This window comes from Hypanus sabinus, chromosome 2 (genome assembly GCF_030144855.1).
Source record: "Hypanus sabinus isolate sHypSab1 chromosome 2, sHypSab1.hap1, whole genome shotgun sequence".
NCBI classification, from domain to species: domain Eukaryota; kingdom Metazoa; phylum Chordata; class Chondrichthyes; order Myliobatiformes; family Dasyatidae; genus Hypanus; species Hypanus sabinus.
In genome coordinates this window covers 41,748,207-41,774,764 of record NC_082707.1, presented here as the reverse complement: position 1 = coordinate 41,774,764, position 26,558 = coordinate 41,748,207, and positions in this window count along the sequence as shown.

Here is a 26,558-nt window from a genome sequence, read left to right as displayed (position 1 = left end):
AAATCTTCCCCACAGATTCAACCCCATTTATACTCTGTCCAGAATCTAATTTTACCCACAGATTGAACTCCAATTACAATCTGTCCAGAATCTAATCTCCCCCACAGACTGAACCCGAATTACAATCTGTCCAGAATCTATTCTTCCCCACAGATTGATCAGCAACTACACTCTGTCCAGAATCAAATCTTCCCGACAGACCAAACCCGAATTACGCTCTGTCCGGAATCTAAACTTCCCCACAGATTGAAAACAAATTACATTCTGTCCAGAATCTGATCTTCCACACAGACTGAACCCAAATTACAATCTGTCCAGAATTCAATCTTCCCCACAGACCAAACCCGAATTACACTCTGTCCGGAATCTAATCTTCCCCACAGACCAAACCCGAATTACACTCTGTCCGGAATCTAATCTTCCGCACAGATTGAACCCGAATTACACTGTGTCCAGAATCTAATCTTCCCCACAGATTGAACCACAAGTACACTCTGTCCAGAATCTAATTTCCCCACAGATTGGACCCCAATTACAATGTGTCCAGAATCGAATCTTCCTCACAGATCAAACCCGAATTACACTATGTCCAGAATCCAATCTTCCCTACAGATTGAACTCCGGTAACAGTCTGTCCAGAAACTAATCGTCCCCACAGATTGGAACCCAACTACACTCTGTCCAGAATCTAATCTTCCCCACAGATTCAACCCGAATTACAATCTGTCCAGAATCTAATCTTCCCCACAGATTCAACCCCAATCACAGTCTGTCCAGAATCTAATCTTCCCCAAAGACCAAACCCGAATTATACTTTGTCCAGAATCTAATCTTCCGCACAGATTGAACCCCAATTACTCTGTGTCCAGAATGTAATCTTCCCCACAGACTGACCCCGAATTTCAGTCTGTCCAGAATCTAATCTTCCCCACAGGCTGAACCCGAATTACAATCTGTCCAGAATGTAATCTTCCCTACAGATTGAACCCGAATTTGAATCTGTCCAGAATCTATTCTTCCCCACAGATTGATCAGCAACTACTCTGCCCAGAATCAAACCTTCCCCACAGATTCAACCCCAATTATAGTCTGTCCAGAATCTAATTTTACCCACAGACCAAAGCCGAATTACGCTCTGTCTGGAATCTAATGTTCCCCACAGACCAAACCCGAATTACACTGTGACCAGAATCTAATCTTCCCCACAGATTGAACCCCAAGTACACTCTGTCCAGAATCTAATTTCCCCACAGATTGAACTCCAGCAACAGTCTGTCCAGAAACTAATCTTCCCCACAGATTGGACCCCAATTACACTGTGTCCTGAATCTAATCTTCCCCACAGACCAAACCCGAACTACGCTCTGTCCAGAATCTAAACTTCCCCACAGATTGAACACAAATTACATTCTGTCCAGAATCTGATCTTCCACACAGATTGGTCCTCAATTACATTCTGTCCAGAATGTAATCTTCCCAACAGATTGAACCTGAATTACAGTGTGTCCAGAATCTAATCTCTCCCACAGATTGAATCTCAATTACACTCTGTCCAGAATCTAATCTTCCCCACAGATCAAACCCCAATTACACTCTTTCCAGAAATTAATCTTCCCCTCAGATTGACCCCAATTGCATTCTGTCCAGAAACTAATTTCCCCACAAGTTGAACACCATTTACTCTCTGTCCAGAATATATTCTTCCCCACAGATTGATCAGCAACTACACTCTGTCCAGAATCAAATCTTCCCCACAGATTCAACCCCATTTATACTCTGTCCAGAATCTAATTTTACCCACAGATTGAACTCCAATTACAATCTGTCCAGAATCTAATCTCCCCCACAGACTGAACCCGAATTACAATCTGTCCAGAATCTATTCTTCCCCACAGATTGATCAGCAACAACACTCTGTCCAGAATCAAATCTTCCCGACAGACCAAACCCGAATTACGCTCTGTCCGGAATCTAAACTTCCCCACAGATTGAAAACAAATTACATTCTGTCCAGAATCTGATCTTCCACACAGACTGAACCCAAATTAAAATCTGTCCAGAATTCAATCTTCCCCACAGACCAAACCCGAATTACACTCTGTCCGGAATCTAATCTTCCCCACAGACCAAACCCGAATTACACTCTGTCCGGAATCTAATCTTCCGCACAGATTGAACCCGAATTACACTGTGTCCAGAATCTAATCTTCCCCACAGATTGAACCCCAATTACACTGTGTCCAGAATCGAATCTTCCTCACAGATCAAACCCGAATTACACTATGTCCAGAATCCAATCTTCCCTACAGATTGAACTCCGGTAACAGTCTGTCCAGAAACTAATCGTCCCCACAGATTGGAACCCAACTACACTCTGTCCAGAATCTAATCTTCCCCACAGATTCAACCCGAATTACAATCTGTCCAGAATCTAATCTTCCCCACAGATTCAACCCCAATCACAGTCTGTCCAGAATCTAATCTTCCCCAAAGACCAAACCCGAATTATACTTTGTCCAGAATCTAATCTTCCGCACAGATTGAACCCCAATTACTCTGTATCCAGAATGTAATCTTCCCCACAGACTGACCCCGAATTTCAGTCTGTCCAGAATCTAATCTTCCCCACAGGCTGAACCCGAATTACAATCTGTCCAGAATGTAATCTTCCCTACAGATTGATCAGCAACTACTCTGCCCAGAATCAAACCTTCCCCACAGATTCAACCCCAATTATAGTCTGTCCAGAATCTAATTTTACCCACAGACCAAAGCCGAATTACGCTCTGTCTGGAATCTAATGTTCCCCACAGACCAAACCCGAATTACACTGTGACCAGAATCTAATCTTCCCCACAGATTGAACCCCAAGTACACTCTGTCCAGAATCTAATTTCCCCACAGATTGAACTCCAGCAACAGTCTGTCCAGAAACTAATCTTCCCCACAGATTGGACCCCAATTACACTGTGTCCTGAATCTAATCTTCCCCACAGACCAAACCCGAACTACGCTCTGTCCGGAATCTAAACTTCCCCACAGATTGAACACAAATTACATTCTGTCCAGAATCTGATCTTCCACACAGATTGGACCTCAATTACATTCTGTCCAGAATGTAATCTTCCCAACAGATTGAACCTGAATTACAGTGTGTCCAGAATCTAATCTCTCCCACAGATTGAATCTCAATTACACTCTGTCCAGAATCTAATCTTCCCCACAGATCAAACCCCAATTACACTCTTTCCAGAAATTAATCTTCCCCTCAGATTGACCCCAATTGCATTCTGTCCAGCAACTAATTTCCCCACAAGTTGAACACCATTTACTCTCTGTGCAGAATATATTCTTCCCCACAGATTGATCAGCAACTACACTCTGTCCAGAATCAAATCTTCCCCACAGATTCAACCCCAATTATAGTCTGTCCAGAATCTAATTTTACCCACAGATTGAACTCCAATTACAATCTGTCCAGAATCTAATCTCCCCCACAGACTGAACCCAAATTACAATCTGTCCAGAATCTAAACTTTCCCACAGATTCAGCCCCAATTACAGTCTGTCCAGAATCTAATCTTCCACACAGATCAAACCCAAATAACACTGTGTCCAGAATCTAATCTCTCCCACCGATTGAAACTCAATTACACTCTGTCCAGAAACTAATCTTCCCCTCAGATTGACCCCAATTGCATTCTGTCCAGAAAGAAATTTCCCCACAGATTGAACACCATTTACTCTCTGTCCAGAATATATTCTTCCCCACCGATTGATCAGCAACTACACTCTGTCCAGAATCAAATCCTCCCGACAGATTCAACCCCAATTATAGTCTGTCCAGAATCTAATCTTCCCCACAGACTGAACCCGAATTACACTCTGTCCAGAATCAAATCTTCCCCACAGATTCAACCCCAATTATAGTCTGTCCAGAATCTAATTTTACCCACAGATTGAACTCCAATTACAATCTGTCCAGAATCTAATCTCCCCCACAGACGGAACCCGAATTACAATCTGTCCAGAATCTAAACATTCCCACAGATTCAGCCCCAATTACAGTCTGTCCAGAATCTAATCTTCCCCAAAGACCAAACCCGAAATACGCTCTGTCCGAAATCTAATCTTCCCCACAGACCAAACCCGAATTACACTCTGTCCAGAATCTAATCTTCCCCACATGCTGAACCCGAATTACACTCTGTCCAGAATCTAATCTTCCCCACAGATTGAACCCCAACTACACTCTATCCAGAATCAAATCTTCCCCACAGATTCAACCCCAATTATAGTCTGTCCAGAATCTAATTTTACCCACAGATTGAACTCCAATTACAATCTGTCCAGAATCTAATCTCCCACACAGACTGAACCCGAATTACAATCTGTCCAGAATCTATTCTTCCCCACAGATTTAACCCCAATTACACTGCGTCCAGAATCAAATCTTCCCGACAGACCAAACCCGAATTACGCTCTGTCCGGAATCTAAACTTCCCCACACATTGAAAACAAATTACATTCTGTCCAGAATCTGATCTTCCACACAGACTGAACCCAAATTACAATCTGTCCAGAATCCCATCTTCCCCACAGACCAAACCCGAATTACACTCTGTCCGGAATCTAATCTTCCCCACAGACTAAACCCGAACTACACTCTGTCCGGAATCTAATCTTCCGCACAGATTGAACCCGAATTACACTGTGTCCAGAATCTAATCTTCCCCACAGATTGAACCCCAAGTACACTCTGTCCAGAATCTAATTTCCCCACAGATTGGACCCCAATTACAATGTGTCCAGAATCTAATCTTCCCCACAGATCAAACCCGAATTATACTTTGTCCAGAATCTAATCTTCCGCATAGATTGAACCCCAATTACACTGTGTCCAGAATGTAATCTTCCCCACAGACTGACCCCAAATTACACTATGTCCAGAATCCAATCTTCCCTACAGATTTTACTCCGGTAACAGTCTGTCCAGAAACTAATCGTCCCCACAGATTGGAACCCAACTACACTCTGTCCAGAATCTAATCTTCCCCACAGATTCAACCCGAATTACAATCTGTCCAGAATCTAATCTTCCCCACAGATTCAACCCCAATCACAGTCTGTCCAGAATCTAATCTTCCCCAAAGACCAAACCCGAATTATACTTTGTCCAGAATCTAATCTTCCGCACAGATTGAACCCCAATTACTCTGTGTCCAGAATGTAATCTTCCCCACAGACTGACCCCGAATTACAATCTGTCCAGAATCTAATCTTCCCCACAGGCTGAACCCGAATTACAATCTGTCCAGAATCCAATCTTCCCCACAGACCAAACCCGAATTACACTCTGTCCGGAATCTAATCTTCCCCACAGACTAAACCCGAATTACACTCTGTCCGGAATCTAATCTTCCGCACAGATTGAACCCGAATTACACTGTGTCCAGAATCTAATCTTCCCCACAGATTGAACCCCAAGTACACTCTGTCCAGAATCTAATTTCCCCACAGATTGGACCCCAATTACACTGTGTCCAGAATCGAATCTTCCCCACAGACCAAACCCGAATTACGTTCTGTCCGGAATCTAAACTTCCCCACAGATTGAACACAAATTACATTCTGTCCAGAATCTGATCTTCCACACAGATTGGACCTCAATTACATTCTATCCAGAATGTAATCTTCCCAACAGATTGAACCTGAATTACACTGTGTCCAGAATCTAATCTCTCCCACAGTTTGAAACTCAATTACACTCTGTCCAGAATCTAATCTTCCCCACAGATCGAACCCCAATTACACTCTGTCCAGAAATTAATCTTCCCCTCAGATTGACCCCAATTGCATTCTGTCCAGAAACTAATTTCCCCACAGATTCAACACCATTTACTGTCTGTCCAGAATATATTCTTCCCCACAGATTGATCGGCAACTACACTCTGTCCAGAATCAAATCCTCCCGACAGATACAACCCCAATTATAGTCTGTCCAGAATCTATTTTTCCCCACAGATTGAACTCCAATTACAGTCTGTCCAGAATCTAATCTTCCCCACAGACCAAACCCGAATTACGCTCTGTCCGGAATCTAAACTTCCCCACAAATTGAAAACAAATTACATTCTGTCCAGAAACTGATCTTCCACACAGATTGGACCCCAATTATATTCTGTCCAGAATCTAATTTTCCCCACAGATTGTACTCCAATTACAGTCAGTCCAGAATCTAATCGTCCCCACAGACTGAACCCAAATTACAATCTGTCCAGAATCCAATCTTCCCCACAGACTGAACCCGAATTACACTCTGTCCAGAATCTAATCTTCCCCACAGATTGAACCCCAACTACACTCTATCCAGAATCAAATCTTCCCCACTGATTCAACCCCAATTATAGTCTGTCCAGAATCTAATTTTACCCACAGATTGAACTCCAATTACAATCTGTCCAGAATCTAATCTCCCCCACAGACTGAACCTGAATTACAATCTGTCCAGAATCTAATCTTCCCCACACACCAAACCCGAATTACACTCTGTCCAGAATCTAATCTTCCGCACAGATTGAACCCGAATTACACTGTGACCAGAATCTAATCTTCCCCACAGATTGAACCCCAAGTACACTCTGTCCAGAATCTAATCTTCCCCACAGACCAAACCCGAATTATACTTTGTCCAGAATCTAATCTTCCGCACAGATTGAACCCCAATTACACTATGTCCAGAATCCAATCTTCCCCACAGATTGAACTCCGGTAACAGTCTGTCCAGAAACTAATCGTCCCCACAGATTGGACCCCAACTACACTCTGTCCAGAATCTAATCTTCCCCACAGAATCAACCCGAATTACGCTTTGTCCGGAATCTAATCTTCCCCACAGACCAAACCCGAATTACAGTCTGTCCAGAATCTAAACTTCCCCACAGAATCAACCCGAATTACGCTTTGTCCGGAATCTAATCTTCCCCACAGACCAAACCCGAATTATAGTCTGTCCAGAATCTAATCTTCCCCACAGACTGAACCCGAATTACAATCTGTCCTGAATCTAAACTTCCCCACAGATCCAACCCGAATTATACTTTGTCCAGAATCTAATCTTCCGCACAGATTGAACCCCAATTACACTGTGTCCAGAATCGAATCTTCCCCACAAACTGAACCCGAATTACAATCTGTCCAGAATCTAAACTTCCCAACAGACTACCTGAATTACAATCTGTCCAGAATCTAAACTTCCCCACAGATTCAGCACCAATTACAGTCTGTCCAGAATCTAATCTTCCCCACAGACCAAACCCGAATTATACTTTGTCCAGAATCTAATCTTCCGCACAGATTGAACCCCAATTACACTGTGTCCAGAATGTAATCTTCCCCACAGACTGACCCCGAATTACACTATGTCCAGAATCCAATCTTCCCCACAGATTGAACTCCGGTAACAGTCTGTCCAGAAACTAATCGTCCCCACAGATTGGACCCCAACTACACGCTGTCCAGAATCTAATCTTCCCCACAGACTGAACCCGAATTACAATCTGTCCAGAATCTAAACTTCCCCACAGATCCAACCCGAATTACAATCTGTCCAGAATCTAAACTTACCCACAGATAAAAAAATCCCAATTACACTCTGTACAGAATCCAATCTTCCCCACATTTGGAACCCCAACTACACTCTGTCCCGAATCTAATCTTCCCCACAGACCAAACCCGAATTACGCTCTGTCCGGAATCTAATCTTCCCCACAGACCAAACCTGAATTACACTCTGTCCAGAATTTAATCTTCCGCACAGATTGAACCCCAATTACACTGTGTCCAGAATCTAATCTTCCCCACATGCTGAACCCGAATTACAATCTGTTCAGAATGTAATCTTCCCTACAGATTGAACACCATTTACTCTCTGTCCAGAATCGCTTCTTCCCCACACATTGATCAGCAACACTCTGTCCAGAATCTAATCTTCCCCACAGACCAAACCCGAATTACGCTCTGTCCGGAATCTAAACTTCCCCACAGATTGAACACAAATTACATTCTGTCCAGAATCTGATCTTCCACACAGATTGGACCTCAATTACTTTCTGTCCAGAATGTAATCTTCCCAGCAGATTGAACCTGAATTACACTGTGTCCAGAATCTAATCTCTCCCACAGATTGAAACTCAGTTACACTCTGTCCAGAATCTAATCTTCCCCACAGATCGAACCCAATTACACTCTGTCCAGAATCTAATCTTCCCCTCAGATTGACCCCAATTGCATTCTGTCCAGAAACTAATTTCCCCACAGATTGAACACCATTTACTCTCTGTCCAGAATCTATTCTTCCCCACAGATTGATCAGCAACTACACTCTGTCCAGAATCAAATCTTCCCGACAGACCAAACCCGAATTACGCTCTGTCCGGAATCTAAACTTCCCCACAGATTGAAAACAAATTACATTCTGTCCAGAATCTGATCTTCCACACAGATTGGACCCCAATTATATTCTGTCCAGAATCTTATTTTCCCCACAAATTGTACTCCAATTACAGTCCGTCCAGAATCTAATCTTCCCCACAGACTGAACCCAAATTACAATCTGTCCAGAATCCAATCTTCCCCACAGACCAAACCCGAATTACACTCTGTCCGGAATCTAATCTTCCCCACAGACCAAACCCGAATTACTCTCTGTCCAGAATCTAATCTTCCGCACAGATTGAACCCGAATTACACTGTGACCAGAATCTAATCTTCCCCACAGATTGAACCCCAAGTACACTCTGTCCAGAATCTAATTTCCCCACAGATTGAACCCCAAGTACACTCTGTCCAGAATCTAATTTCCCCACAGATTGGACCACAATTACACTGTGTCCAGAATCTAATCTTCCCCACAGATCGAACCCAATTACACTCTGTCCAGAATCTAATCTTCCCCTCAGATTGACCCCAATTGCATTCTGTCCAGAAACTAATTTCCCCACAGATTGAACACCATTTACTCTCTGTCCAGAATCTATTCTTCCCCACAGATTGATCAGCAACTACACTCTGTCCAGAATCAAATCTTCCCGACAGACCAAACCCGAATTACGCTCTGTCCGGAATCTAAACTTCCCCACAGATTGAAAACAAATTACATTCTGTCCAGAAACTGATCTTCCACACAGATTGGACCTCAATTACATTCTGTCCAGAATCTAATTTTCCCCACAGATTGTACTCCAATTACAGTCAGTCCAGAATCTAATCTTCCCCACAGACTGAACCCAAATTACAATCTGTCCAGAATCCAATCTTCCCCACAGACTGAACCCGAATTACACTCTGTCCAGAATCTAATCTTCCCCACAGATTGAACCCCAACTACACTCTATCCAGAATCAAATCTTCCCCACAGATTCAACCCCAATTATAGTCTGTCCAGAATCTAATTTTACCCACAGATTGAACTCCAATTACAATCTGTCCAGAATCTAATCTCCCCCACAGACTGAACCTGAATTACAATCTGTCCAGAATCTAATCTTCCCCACACACCAAACCCGAATTACACTCTGTCCAGAATCTAATCTTCCGCACAGATTGAACCCGAATTACACTGTGACCAGAATCTAATCTTCCCCACAGATTGAACCCCAAGTACACTCTGTCCAGAATCTAATCTTCCCCACAGACCAAACCCGAATTATACTTTGTCCAGAATCTAATCTTCCGCACAGATTGAACCCCAATTACACTATGTCCAGAATCCAATCTTCCCCACAGATTGAACTCCGGTAACAGTCTGTCCAGAAACTAATCGTCCCCACAGATTGGACCCCAACTACACTCTGTCCAGAATCTAATCTTCCCCACAGAATCAACCCGAATTACGCTTTGTCCGGAATCTAATCTTCCCCACAGACCAAACCCGAATTACAGTCTGTCCAGAATCTAAACTTCCCCACAGAATCAACCCGAATTACGCTTTGTCCGGAATCTAATCTTCCCCACAGACCAAACCCGAATTATAGTCTGTCCAGAATCTAATCTTCCCCACAGACTGAACCCGAATTACAATCTGTCCTGAATCTAAACTTCCCCACAGATCCAACCCGAATTATACTTTGTCCAGAATCTAATCTTCCGCACAGATTGAACCCCAATTACACTGTGTCCAGAATCGAATCTTCCCCACAAACTGAACCCGAATTACAATCTGTCCAGAATCTAAACTTCCCAACAGACTACCTGAATTACAATCTGTCCAGAATCTAAACTTCCCCACAGATTCAGCACCAATTACAGTCTGTCCAGAATCTAATCTTCCCCACAGACCAAACCCGAATTATACTCTGTCCAGAATCTAATCTTCCCCACAGACTGAACCCGAATTACAATCTGTCCAGAATGTAATCTTCCCTACAGATTGAACCCGAATTTGAATCTGTCCAGAATCTATTCTTCCCCACAGATTGATCAGCAACTACTCTGCCCAGAATCAAATCTTCCCCACCGATTCAACCCCAATTATAGTCTGTCCAGAATCTAATTTTACCCACAGATTGAACTCCAATTACAGTCTGTCCAGAATCTAATTTTCCCCACAGACCAATGCCGAATTACGCTCTGTCCGGAATCTGAACTTCCCCACAGATTGAACCCCAAGTACACTCTGTCCAGAATCGAATTTCCCCACAGACTGAACCCGAATTACAATCTGTCCAGAATCTAAACTTCCCAACAGACTACCTGAATTACAATCTGTCCAGAATCTAAACTTCCCCACAGATTCAGCACCAATTACAGTCTGTCCAGAATCTAATCTTCCCCACAGACCAAACCCGAATTATACTTTGTCCAGAATCTAATCTTCCGCACAGATTGAACCCCAATTACACTGTGTCCAGAATGTAATCTTCCCCACAGACTGACCCCGAATTACACTATGTCCAGAATCCAATCTTCCCCACAGATTGAACTCCGGTAACAGTCTGTCCAGAAACTAATCGTCCCCACAGATTGGACCCCAACTACACTCTGTCCAGAATCTAATCTTCCCCACAGACTGAACCCGAATTACAATCTGTCCAGAATCTAAACTTCCCCACAGATCCAACCCGAATTACAATCTGTCCAGAATCTAATCTTCCGCACAGATTGAACCCCAAGTAGACTCTGTCCAGAATCTAATTTCCCCACAGATTGAACTCCAGCAACAGTCTGTCCAGAAACTAATCTTCCCCACAGATTGGACCCCAATTACACTGTGTCCAGAATCGAATCTTCCCCACAGACCAAACCCGAATTACGCTCTGTCCGGAATCTAAACTTCCCCACAGATTGAACACAAATTACATTCTGTCCAGAATCTGATCTTCCACACAGATTGGACCTCAATTACATTCTGTCCAGAATGTAATCTTCCCAACAGATTGAACCTGAATTACACTGTGTCCAGAATCTAATCTCTCCCACAGATTGAAACTCAATTACACTATGTCCAGAATCTAATCTTCCCCACAGATCGAACCCCAATTACACTCTGTCCAGAAACTAATCTTCCCCTCAGATTGACCCCAATTGCATTCTGTCCAGAAACTAATTTCCCCACAAATTGAACACCATTTACTCTCTGTCCAGAATATATTCTTCCCCACAGATTGATCAGCAACTACACTCTGTCCAGAATCAAATCCTCCCGACAGATTCAACCCCAATTATAGTCTGTCCAGAATCTAATTTTACCCACAGATTGAACTCCAATTACAATCTGTCCAGAATCTAATCTCCCCCACAAACTGAACCTGAATTACGCTCTGTCCGGAATCTAATCTTCCCCACAGACCAAACCTGAATTACACTCTGTCCAGAATCTAATCTTCCGCACAGATTGAACCCCAATTACACTGTGTCCAGAATCTAATCTTCCCCACAGACCAAACCCGAATTACGCTGTGTCCGGAATCTAAACTTCCCCACAGATTGAACACAAATTACATTCTGTCCAGAATCTGATCTTCCACACAGATTGGACCTCAATTACTTTCTGTCCAGAATGTAATCTTCCCAGCAGACCAAACCCGAATTACGCTCTGTCCGGAATCTAAACTTCCCCACAGATTGAACACAAATTACATTCTGTCCAGAATCGAATCTTCCCCACAGATTTAACCACAATTATACTGTGTCCAGAATCTAATCTTCGCCACAGACCAAACCCGAATTACGTTCTGTCCGGAATCTTATCTTCCCCACAGGTTGGACCTCAATTACTTTCAGTCCAGAATGTAATATCCCCATCAGATTCAACCTGAATTTCACTGTGTCCAGAATCTAATCTCTCCCACAGATTTACCCCCAATTACACTGCGTCCAGGATGTAATCTTCCCCACAAATTGAACTCCAATACAGTCTGTCCAGAATCTAATCTTCCCCGCGGACCAAACCCGAATTACGTTCTGTCCGGATTCTAATCTTCCCCACAGATGGAACCCAAATTACACTCTGTCCAGAATCTAATTTCCCCACAGATTGAACCACATTTACACTCTGTCCAGAATCTAATTTCCCCACAGATTGAACCCCAAATGCAGGCGTTCCAGAATCTAATCTTCCCCACAGATTGAACACCAATTGCTCTCTGTCCAGAATCTATTTTCCCCACAGATTGAACCACATTTACACTCTGTCCAGAATGTAATCTTCCCAGCAGATAGAACCTGAATTACACTGTGTCCAGAATCCAATCTCCACCACAGATTAAAACTGAATTCCACTCTGTCCAGAATCTAAATTTCCGCACAGATTGAACCCCAAATGCAGGCATTCCAGAATCTAATCTTCCCCATAGATTGAACCCCAATTGCTCTCTGTCCAGAATCTAATCTTCCCCACAGATTGAACCCCTAGTACACTCTGTTCAGAATCAATTTTCCCCACAGATTGAACCCCAAATACACTCGTTCCAGAATCTAATCTTCCCCACAGATTGAATACCAATTACACTCTGTCCAGTATTGAATCCTCCCCACAGATTCAACCCCAATTATAGTCTGTCCCGAATCTAATCTTCCCCACAGATTGAACTCCAGTTACAGTCTGTCGAGAATCTAATCTTCTCCACAGATTAAACCCTGATTACGGTCTGTCCGGAATCTAATCTTCCCCACAGATTGAACCCGACTTACAATCTGTCCAGAATGTAATCTTCCCAACAGATTGAACCTGAATTACACTGTATCCAGAATCTAATCTTCCCCACAGTTTGAACCCCAATTACACTGTCCAGAATATAATCTTCCCCACAGATTGAACTCCAAGTACACTCTGTCCAGAACCTAATTTCCCCACAGATTGAACCCCAAATACACTTGTTCCAGAATCTAATCTACCCCACAGATTGAACCCCTAGTACACTCTGTTCAGAATCAATTTTCCCCACAGATTGAACCCCAAATACACTCGTTCCAGAATCTAATCTTCCCCACAGATTGAATACCAATTACACTCTGTCCAGTATTGAATCCTCCCCACAGATTCAACCCCAATTATAGTCTGTCCCGAATCTAATCTTCCCCACAGATTGAACTCCAGTTACAGTCTGTCCAGAATGTAATCTTTCCAACAGATTGAACCTGAATTACACTGTGTCCACAATCTAATCTCTCCCACAGATTGAAACTTAATTACACTCTGGCCGGAATCTAATCTTCCCCACAGATGGAACACCAAGTACACTCATTCCACAATCTAAACTTCCCCACAAATTGAACCACAATTGCTCTCTGTCCAGAATCTAATCTTCCCCACAGATTGAACCCCAATTACACTCTGGCCAGAATCTAATTTCCCCACAGATTGAACCCCAAATGCACTCGTTCCAGAATCTAATCTTCCCCACAGACTGACCCCCAATTACAGTCTGTGCAGAATATAATCTTCCCCATTGGTTGAACCCCAATTATGCTCTGTCCAGAAACTAATCTTCCCTACAGATTGAACCCCAATTACACTCTGACTAAAATCTAATGATCCCCACAGATTGAACCCCAGTTATGCTCTGTCCAGAATCTGATCTTCCCCGCAGATTGAACCCGAATAAAAGTCTGTCCAGAATCTAATCTTCCCCACAGATTGAACCCAAATTACACCCTTTCTGGCTTTACTTTGTCAAGAAAGGCTGCTCTTTTCTATTTTCCTTTGCTGTGTTACTGAGACCCCCAGCTCTCTAATCTTTTATAGAGGTGAAATGCATCATCCAAGCTCTCACCACCTACCTCTGTGGACATGCAGATTTGCTGCAAAATTTCCTGGCCTTCTCCCACTTGCATTCCCTATGAATACGGCTTGGAGAAAAGGCTCAGCTCTTTCCCTGAATCCCATTGACCATTGGCAGTAGACCTCCTTTTTCTCTGGCCTCTGGCATGATCTTTAAGTAAGCCAGCTGTTGCTGCTGTATGACCCTGTTTGATTCATTAACTAATTTATTATTTTAAACAATGATCACCATTTTAGAAAAGAAGTTGTTTGAAGGAGTATTTATGAAATCAGGAACATTATGTTTTGTGTAGGTTTTGGTATAAAGTATAAAGCATATAATTAAGACATAAGAAATACTGCAGATGTTGGAAATCAGGAACAGAAATTCAACAGTTCAGCCAACGTCTGTGAAGTGAAATGGGTAACTGATGACTTGGGTTGAGACCTTTCCTCAGGAATGGGAAGAAAGAAAGGAGAAGCTAGTATAAAATGGTGGAACAAGAGTAGGTGAAATCAGGTGAAATGCAGAAGACAGATAGGAGGGAAGGGTGAATGGGAATATTGTAAGAAGCTGGGAGGTGATAGGCGGAAGAGACAAAGGGCTGAAGAAGAAGGAATCTGATAGGAGAGTACAGTGAACAATGGAATAAAAGGAAGGAGGTGCAGAGGGCACTGGAGGGTGGGATTGGTCAGTAATGGATAGATCAAGAGGATGGGGTGGGGGGGGGAGAAAGAAGGGGTACACTAGTGAAAGGGAAACAAAAGGGGTGAGTAGAGTGGAGTGACTACCAGAAGTTGGAGAAATCAATGTCATCATCACCCACAAATTCCTCCTCTGACCTCCCAGCTTCTTACATTATTCCCACTCCCACCATCCCATCTGCCCAGCTTCCCCATCTCACCCTGATTCACCTATCACCTGCCAGCTCTTGTTCCACCCCTTCCCACCCTTTTATACTGGCTTCCCCCACATTCTTTCCAGTGCTGACGAAAGGTCTTGTCCCACAGGTGAGTGGCCTGTTGAGTTCCTCCAGCATTTTGTGTGTATATAATTAAGGTAAGTATCCAATTGATTTGAATCAGCACTGAGTTGTACTGTTTTGGTTATGTCTGAGTTTCATAACTAAAGACACAAGGCTTTAAAATTGAAATAAGTAAATGCCAACATTAAACCTACCCTTCTGACTTTATCAATTCTTATTTTGTCTATTGGCTTTTGCAGATTCCATTTAAAAAATTTATTCTCATCTCTTGCTTCATTCGTATTAAAAAATAGCATGTGGTCTTTAACTACATTGAACATGCAGTATAAATACAAGGGTGTTGCTAATCATTTTCACTCTAGGTCAGTAATTTAATCACAAACGAAATTTTTAGTAAGATTCTTTGTTCGTTTGATAGCGTATATTAATCATTGCACTTTCTAACTTCCTGTTTGGTTTCAGTTAATAACAACATTCAGCGTGGCCTATTTTCCTACTAAAAGTGCAATAAAGTATAGCCTATGATTTAGTAAGAGCAGATTAAATAAGAAAGGAGTGTACTTGTCTAAAGCAAACACGAGGAAATCTGCAGATGCTGGAAATTCAAGCAACACACACAAAATGCAGCAGGCCAGGCAGCATCTATAGGGAGAAGCACTGTCAACATTTCAGGCCGAGACCCTTCATCAGGACTAACTGAAAGAAAAGATAGTAAGAGATTTGAAAGTAGGAGGGGGTGGGGGGAATGCGAAATGATAGGAGAAGACTGGAGGGGGTGGGATGAAGCTAAGAGCTGGAAAGGTGATTGGCAAAAGGAATACAGAGTTCGAGAAGGAAAAGGATCATGGGACGGGAGGCCTCGGGAGAAAGAAAGGGGGAGGGGAGCACCAGAGGGAGATGGAGAACAGGCAGAGTGATGGGCAGAGTGAGAGGAAAAAAAAGGAGGGGAGAGAAAACTAAATATATCAGAGATGGGGTAAGAAGGGGAGGAGGGGCATTAATGGAAGTTAGAGAAGTCAACGTTCATGCCATCAAGTTGGAGGCTACCCAGCCGGTATATAAGGTGTTGTTCCTCCAACCTGAGTGTGACTTCATCTAGACTGTAGAGGAGGCCATGGATAGACATATCAGAATGGGAATGGGACGTGGAATTAAAATGTGTGGCCACTGGGAGATCCTGCTTTCTCTGGCGGACAGAGTGTAGGTGTTCAGCGAAACAGTCTCCCAGTCTAAATGTTAGATTTATGTGCAAGGCTTACAGAAATAGACCAGGAAATTTATCTCAGGCATTTGGAAAAAAGAATTTAGCATAAAGTTAGCAAGTATTACTGTTGGACTAAAAGAAATAATTTCCCAAGGATAAATGCTATATATAAAGCAGAATGAGTTAGAACATAAATGAAATACTCACAGTGCAACTATTTGTCAATATATTGTGAGATTCTTGACAATTTAACTGGAAAGAAATTCAAGTAATTTACGTCAGGCTAGCCATACTTTTATATACTTGCAACTTGACTTCCTGGCTCCTTCATTCAGTCCTGACCAATGAAAGCAAGCACATCTGAAGCCTCCTTTACTGCCCTATCTACATGCAGAGATCTTTGGACTTGGACTCCAAGAACATAGAACATAGAATAGTACAGCACATTACAGGCCCTTCGGCCCACGATGTTGTGCTGACCCTCAAACCCTGTCTCACATATAACCCTCCACCTTAAATTCCTCCATATACCTGTCTAGTAGTCTCTTAAACTTCACTAGTGTATCTGCCTCCACCACTGACTCAGGCAGTGCATTCCACGCACCAACCACTCTCTGAGTGAAAACCTTCCTCTAATATCCCCCTTGAACTTCCCTCTCCTTACCTTAAAGCCAAGTCCTCTTGTATTGAGCAGTGGTGCCTTGGGGAAGAGGCGCTGGCTGTCCACTCTGTCTATTCCTCTTAATATCTTGTATAACTCTATCATGTCTCCTCTCATCCTCCTTCTCTCCAAAGAGTAAAGCCCGAGCTCCCTTAATCTCTGATCATAATCCATATTCTCTAAACCAGGCAGCATCCTGGTAAATCTCCTCTGTACTCTTTCCAATGCTTCCACATCCTTCCTATACTGAGGCGACCAAAACTGGACACAGTACTGGCCTATGTGTGGCCTAACTAGAGTTTTATAGAGCTGCATCATCACATCACGTCTCTTAAACTTAAGCTAACACGCCATAAGCTTTCTTAACTACCCTATCTACCTGTGAGGCAACTTTCAGGGATCGGTAAACATGTACCCCCAGATCCCTCTGCTCTTCCACACTACCAAGTATCCTGCCATTTACTTTGTACTCTGCTTTGGAGTTTGTCCTTCCAAGGTGTACCACCTCACACTTCTCCGGGTTGAACTCCATCTGCCACTGCTCAGCCCACTTCTGCATCCTATCAATGTCTCTCTGCAATCTTCAACAATCCTCTACACTATCTACAACACCACCAACCTTTGTGTCGTCTGCAAACTTGCCAACCCACCCTTCTACCTCCACATCCAGGTCATTAATAAAAATCACGAAAAGTAGAGGTCCCAGAACCGATCCTTGTGGGACACCACTAGTCACAACCCTCCAATCTGAATGTACTCCCTCCACCACAACCCTCTGCCTTCTGCAGGCAAGCCAATTCTGAATCCATCTGGCCAAACTTCCCTGGATCCCATGTCTTCTGAATAAGCCTACCAAGTGGAACCTTGTCAAATGCCTTACTCAAATCCATGTAGGTCACATCCACTGCACTACCCGCATCTATATGCCTGGTCACCTCCTCAAAGAACTCTTTCAGGCTTGTTAGACACCATCTGCCCTTCACAAAGCCATGCTGACTGTCCCTGATCAGATGCCTCTGTATATCAAGGAAGACCCCTCTGCACATCAGGATTTCCCAGGGAAGAAGGAAAATAAAACAAGCTAAAGATGTTTGAAATCCGAAATGTAATCAGAAAATGGTTAGTCTACACCTGTGGAAGGAGAGATCTGAAGTTGAAGATCCTTTGCCAGAACTCAGATTTCCATCACTTGCTTTCAGATTGCTTCAGGTTGGTGGACTGAATGTCAGCAAAATCAAAGAGCTGATTATTGACTAGAAAAGATTGGCAAGAAACCAATACTTCTGGAAACCGTTATCCAAAGGAAACTGCGCTATTTTGGACACATCTCAAGAACTGATGACACACTGGAATGCACTGTGCTTGAAGGCAGAGTAGAAGGAAGACGTTCAGAGGCAGACAGAGGACAACCTGGATTGACGACATCAAGAAGTGGACCAGCCTCATCACCAGAGATGCAAGAGGTCCTGACGAAGGGTTTCAGCCTGAAACATTGACTGTTCGTTTCCACGGATGCTGCCCGACCTGCTGAGAGCTTCCAGCATGTTGTGCATGTTGCTTTGACCCCAGCATCTGCAGAGTATGTTGTGTTTATGCAAGAGGTTTGACTGCCGACGGATCGCAGTGGAAGAAAGTGGTCGCCGAGGCTCTGGCAGAGTGAGGCACATGATGGTGAAGATAGAAGAGGAAAGAGGATAAATACGCACCAATTTACTTTGGGGAAGTGGCATTGGAGAGATTCAACTGCTTTAAATTCCTGGGTGTTAACATATTGTACGACCTGTTCTGGGTCCAGCACATATAAACATAAGGAAAACATGTCAGCGTCTCCATTCTTAGGAGGGTAAAGGGGTTTGACTTATCATTGAACACTCTGACAATCTTCTACAGATGTACTGTTCTAAGTGCCCTGACTGATTTCATCATGGTCTGGTACAGTGATTCAAGTGCACAGACATGCAAGAAGCTGCAGAGGGTGGTGGACTCTGTCCAATATGTCACATCCACTCCACCATCTACAGGAGGCACTGCCTCAAGAAGGCAAGATCTGTCATCAAGCATCCTCGCCATTCCTGCCAGGCCACCTTTTCACAGCTACCATTGAGCAGGAGCTACCGAAGCCTGAAGTACCATTTGACAAGCTTCTACAACAGATACTTCCCTTCAGCCATTCACTTCTTGAACCAACCGGCAAAGCTCGAATCATTACCGTTTAAAGACATTATGAAAACTTTGACTGTTTTGTACTAAAATGGACTTCGTGTTTTTTGTTCTAATTGTGTTTTCTTGTAAAAAAATTTTGCATAATTTATGTTTAATTTATGATTTTCTTGTGAATGCTGCTTGTGTAATACCATGTGCCTGTAAGGATGCAGCAAGTAAGTTTTCATTTGTATTACATGTTCTTGTGCATATGATCATAAACTTGAATTTGACTTTGATATTTTTTGATGTTCATTTTCTAGAGAAACCCATCGCTAAAGGGGAGCAGCTTGATTGGCAGTTAAGAGGCCAGTGCCCGAGACATTACACTCTGTTTTGGTCTCAATTTCAGAAGGGACATATTTGTATTATAGGTAGTTTGTGATGTTTAGCTTGATATTCCTATTTGTGGTTTTGTAGAATAGAGTGAAGGTGTCAAAACATGTAAGGTTCTGAAGGGGCTTAACAGATTATGTACTGTAAGGATATTTCACCTTGCAGAGAAGACTTGAACTGCCTAGGAGTAAGTCTTGTCCAGTTAACACAGAGATGAAGAAAGATTTCTACATTCAAGGATCCTTTCTTTCTTAGTGTTTTGCGCAGATGTGACATTTCATCAAAAACTTTGACCAACTTCTGTAGATACACAGCGGAGAGTATCCTGACTGGATACACCACAGCCTGGTATGGAAACACCAATGGTCAGGAATGGAAAAGCCTCCAAAGACTGACGGATGTAGTCCATCCATTACTGCAAAAGTTCTCCCTGCCACTGAGCACATGTACAAGGTGCTCTGCCACAAGAAGGCAGTATCCTCAAAGATCCTCATCATCCAGGCCTTACCCTCTTCTCACTGTGCCATCAGGAAGGAAAAAGACCACCTGGATCAGGAACAGTTACGAACCTCCAACCAGCAGGCTCCTGAACCAGCATGGATAAGTTCACTCACCTTAACATTGAACTGATTCCAAAACCTATGGACTCACTTTCAAGGACTCTACTACTTACGTTCTCAGTATTATTTATTTATCTATTTATTTATTTGTATTTTCACAATGTATCTTTTGTTCATGGGTTGTTTTGTCAGTCTTTGTGTGTAATTTTTCATTGATTCTATTGTATTTCTTGATTCCACTGCGAATGCCTGCAGGAAAATTAACCACAGGGTAGTATTTTGTGATATATTGTATACATACTTCAATAGTAAATTACTTTGAACATTGAAGACTCTTGGTCTGTTCATGGGACAGGCAGGTAGCTCAGGCACATTGGAGAGTCATCATTATGTACTGTGTCTCAATGATGTGGGTGAAAATGGTCTTGACCATGATTATTCTTGGCAAATTTTTCTACAGAAGTGGTTTGTCATTATCTTCTTCAGGGCAGTGTCTTTACAAGACAGGTGACCCCAGCCATTATCGATACTCTTCAGAGATTGTCTGCCTGGCATCAGTGGTCGCATAACCAGGACTTGTGATATGCACCAGCTGCTCATACGGCCATCCACCACCTGCTCCCATGGCTTCACGTGATCCTAACCAGGGGGTGAAACAGGTGCTACACCTTGCCAAAGGGTGACCTGCAGGCTAGCAGAGGAAGCAATGCCTGACACCTCCTTTGGTAGAGATGTAGCTCCACCCCGCCACCTGAGTGATCGTAGATTGTCTGAATGGGAAATTTAATAGTTCAATAGTTTCATTTAATATCAGAGAAATGTATATAATATAAATCCTGAATCCTTTTCTTTAAGGCATCCATGTAAACAGAAGACTGTAACGGCGAGAGGGGAGACATAACAAAACAACTCGCTGATTTACCGTGTTAAAAGTCTGTCACACCATTTTTCCCCCAAGTCCTGTGACCCAGAAATCAGCAACAATCTCTCACACACCAACAAGAGAGAGAGCACAACTCACTGAGCACACAGCCTGTGATAGCTAATCCGATGTTCCGTTCTCTCCCCTGATGTTTCATTCGGTGGCACCAGCTTAGAATCAGCCCGGCCACAGGACGGCAAAGCCCCAGAACCCCAAAGGCACGCTCGTCTTCTGGGCCACGTCTTGGGATACTGAAAAGTGGCCGACCGGCCCCAGGAGCAGATCTCATCACCACGAAGAAACAAAAACTGAATGTAACTCCAGGTCAGGCTGTTCAACAGAACCCCACCCCTCTGAAAAGGAAAAGGAGACACATCAAAGGTAGAAGTTAAGCTGTTCTCACAGATGCACTCGAAGGAGCATCAGGACCCCACCTCCGTCGATATCATAAATTCACAACAGCCATCAAGAGACTATCTTACTGCCTAGAAAACAAATTAACAGGATACCTACTTTATAAAAATAAAAACAAAGTTATCTAACTACAGACCCAGTCATGATACATTTGTAGTGGATTTGTGAAAATTACCTTGTCAAATAAATGCCGACATCGCTACTAATATTCTGTTCTATATATTTCAAAGGAGGAGTTCTTGCCTACTAACCTGCATAACTATGAAAAGGATGGAATTCAAGTGACTGCATGTTTAATCTGTTACAAACAAGAATAGACATAATAACACAGCCTTTAAAAATAAACTAGATTTAAGAATGAAGCACCAGAAATGTACATGAGCTAAAAAGGAGGTATGGAATGCAATTGATTCCTCATCTCTAGGTTGCTAAAAATGTGTTCTTCAGCTCACATAATCAGAAGTTCATCTAGAGAATAGTCACAGTCTCTTTGGATGCCAATGTCATTTCATTATTGACGTGTCGTACAGTAGAGCAGTAGTTAGCACAATGTTTTACAGCGCTAGCAATCACTGTTCAGGGGTCAATTCCTTCCTCTATCTATAAGGAATCTATACACTCTCCCCTTGCTCTTTGCTCGTGCTCTTTTCCTTACATGTTCCAAAGGTGTACAGATTGGGGTTAAGGTTAGGGTTGATAAGTTGTGGGTATGCTATGTTGGCAGAAGAAGCATGGAAACCCTTGCGAGCTGCCCCAGCACATCCTCGGACCGTTGTGGTCATTGATGTAAACGATGCATTTCGCTGCATGTTTCAATGTTTTGATGCTCATGTGACAGATAAAGCTAATCTTTTCCTTTAAATCATAGTACAGGTAACTACCTTGGACGAAAATTGCAAAGATTATTTGAATAACGAGCGTTGTACTACATGAATTTTTCATTGAGAATGGAGACTGGCTCATATAAAGGTCATGAGACATCTGCAAAGTTTTAACCAACTTTCTCCATGTGCTGTTCTGCCTACACCAAAAAATTTTAGCTATTATCTAAACTAAATAATTTGACTAATCCAATCTCTTTAAACATGCACATACAAATGGTGAGGAGTTATTTATATTGAAATCAAATTAAATTATACGTATTTAGGTTTGTCTTTTTATGAACTCATTTCAAAACCCACCAAACATTGCAACCAAATGCCCGTATTCAAATACCTCTGAAGCTATCTGTATTATTGACAAAAAGGTACCATCGAAAGTTGAAAGATTTTTATGAGCATACACGTACAGAGCATTAACCCAATTTGTAAACAACAACACATGGTTAAAAATTACAAATTAAACCTTCATACAGTTGCTTTGTGTTCATTTAAGCTTCTCTTTTACCATACCCATAGACAATCATGTATAGACAGGTCATGTGCTGGTTCTTTGATCCGAACTGCGGTTCAGCAACTTTAGAAATGTTATCTGATTTTATATCAATATTGACTGAAGAATGCATAAAGATGAGTATGCTTTGTTTCTCATACATTTAAATGATGAAAAAAATTAAGTTGAACTTGAGTTTGGCTGATATAAAATCACAGAATAACCCTATTTGGGTAATAGCATAGACAAGGTAAGAAAGCCAGCAATGGCTGAGTTATTTTTGGCTTCAAAAACAAGCTGCTTGACTGTCATGTAAAAATAACAATGCCTTTCATTATCCAATTCATTTGATGCAAATGAAGGACAGTCATTGTGGGGAAAGTCATTGCCAAACGCTTTTTCACATTTGTTTGCAAACAAGTGGCTTGAAGAGGAGAACTACCTGAGAATGATTGGGTCAGTTGCTAACATTAATATTGTGCCAAAAATGGTCTTTTTTTTCCCCTTTTCTAAGCAGCAAAGGTTTGTCAAACATTCCTCTGTGGAGATCCCACTTCATTTGCATTTAGTATAAATGCTGCAGACCTCAGAAATAATACTAAGTCAGAGGGAAAAAAAAGTCTTGATTTTAATTCAAGCAGGGATTGAGTCAGCAGATGGCAAACTATCTGAGCTCAGCACAAGGAAACTTTGTGACGTATCATCTGCATGTCTTGGTTGATTCTCCAACGAAAGTTGTCAGGAAGAGGCATCTGGATGATGGACAGGAGCACAATGCAGGAAGTGAGCACTGACTGACTCCTGACATTTAATTAACTATTCAGGAGGATGAATGGGAAGGGTGGGTCTAAATGTTCCTTCAGGTAACCTCCTGACTGATTCTTTCTCCAACTTACCTGAATAGTACATTTATTTATGTCTACAGTACAGTCAGCTTGAACAGTCCAAGATGACCAGTAAGCTCAACCTATCCTTTTGCTTTCCTCCTGTCAGAATCAACCTCTGTTCCTTCTCCTTTCTATACTTATCATATGACTTCACAAATAGACTACAATATTTGCCACAACCACTCTCAGTCCAAGATCTATATTCTCATCACTCAAGAATGAAAGAAGTTTCTTTCATCTGCAAATAATCCAGTGGAAGAAAATAGGAGTTGAGTAAGATTAAAACTTCTTATAAATTTAGTAGCAAAGTAATTTCTATAGTCACTGAAACACTGATCTTTACACACTAATGGAAAGGGGTTGAGAGTGAATTGGGATCATGAACAAATGGTGGAGCAGACTCGAAGGGCCAAATGGCCCAACTACCCTCCTGTGTCTTATAGTCTTATAAGAATTTCATGAGCACAAAGGAACATGAATAGTCAAAAAGATTTCTAACCTGTGGGAGGCAAGCAAAGATTTGCTCTTTATTTGTTAAATATAAATAGTTGAACCAATTCTGGGACTGATGTCAATGCAGATGTCATATTTTTCCTCTAGCTGCTTAATATCAGGTGGTATGTGCCTTTATACCACTATAAGAAGCTATACTTACACTGATTGTTTGCTGTATTCGTTCTTTTGTTGGCCTCTTATCTGCTTGTAAAAAGGCACAACATAAACTGAATTCTAGGACTTCAGCATTTCCAGACTTAAAAACCAAAGATTTCTGCATCATCATACATATTGCAACAACAGTACTGCTCAATGAAATAGTGATTTGCAAGAAACATTCACATAAAATATGCACACTGCTGCTAATATTTGCATAAAGATATTAATATGTCATATGCTGAGTTATCATGACTGACTAAAAGAACATTCTCACATTTAACTGATTATGGTCCATTCAAATTAAAAGTGATTGCAGGCCAATGTATATTTGATTATTACTAAAATGGTATATATAGTTTATATATACTTTTTCCATCCTGCATGTATTTTAAAAGGCATTGTATCATGATTAAATGAGAAAATTAACCTTATAATTAGAGAGTTCAACACCAATTTTTGATTGCTGGTTTACAAATCAGAATAATCATCATTGCCATTCTTACCTGTTCAAATTTTAGAATAACCTTTTCACCCTTAGATAAATGAAAATTGGATTTAGAAAAAAAATATAATACAGTAATGGCTTCATGAATAACAGAAGGCAAATGGTTCTCAGTTTGAGTAAGAAATTGATTTACTTTAGGGGTGAACATTTGACGACAGATTTAGCATCTTGTGGTTAAATTTCAGCAGTACTGTTTTGCAAATTTGAAGGTAGAATTCCTGATCTATGTGAAAATGCATAATATATCAAATGACATAATGATTTATTATGCACGTGTTAACTTAGTCAGTGCAAATGAATTAATTGCTATGTCACATTTTATCTGTATTCCATCAGGAAAATTCAAGGCAAGTCAATCTAATAATGTTGAATTTCTCTTTAAGGATAGAATTCCATCTACAACCTGATGCCAGCTCCCATTCATTCTTTGTTTTGCTGCCCTACTCTGATATGCAAGGGAATTGATTATAAATCTCCTAAACCTGATTTCCCAGTCCTTTCATTGCTTTATCCCTCCATGTCTCTGAAACCTGCTCAAGCCCTCGCCTCCTTGCCTCCATCAATGACAACCTCTACTGCCTCTGCAGTTTAAATTACTTCACCACTGGTAGCTATGCTTCAAATTACTAATGTCCCAGCTCTGGATTTCCAACCAAAAACTCTCTCTAACTCCTCATTCTTCGTCACACCCTACTTCTACACCAAAGCTTTTGGTTTTCTACCTTTGTTTCTCATGTTGAACATATACACTCAGTGGCCACTTTATTAGAACCTCCTGTACCTAATAAAATGGCCACTGAGTATACTCATGATCTGCTGCTGTGGCCCATGGTATGACGTGTTGTGTATCCAGAGATGCTCTTCTGCACACCGCGGTTGTGCCCACAGAACTGCCACTCACTGGACTTTTTTCACACTCATCTCTGTAAAACTCTGGAGACAGCTGGGCATGAAAATCCCAGAAGATCAGCAATTTCTGAGATACTCAGACCCTGCCTGGCACCAACAATCATTCCACTGTCAAAGTCACTTAGATCACATTCCTTCCCCTTTCTGGTGTCTGGTCTGAACAACAACCGAACCTCTTGACCATGTCCGAATGCATTGAGTCGTTGTCATATGATTGACTGATTAGATATTTGCATTCATGAGCAGGTGCATCTGATAAAGTGACCACTGAAAATGTATCTTTGAAGCAGCTAAGGATATTTTATGACTTTTAATGATGTATATAACTGTATTCCTATGAACATGGAACCTCCCAGCCTCCACTCAATACGGCTTAATATTCTGATGCAGATTTTATGCATCCACTCTTTCCCCTTTCCAGACCCTAGCCCAATCATTTGTCTAACATCTGATCCCATTTGAAGCTCCCTTTCCGTTTGTTCTTACATATGAAATTTCCTTTCCCTTAACATTACCAACACCCACCCAACACCCCCCCCCCCATCATCTAGAACTGACTGTCCCTACACAGCACTCCCATAGTCCTGATTCTCTCTCAATATTCCTCTGTGATTCAAGGCCTACCTGATTTCTTTGTGACCTTTGTGCATGTTTTGCATACAAGGGCTGTCAATCAAGTATGACTCC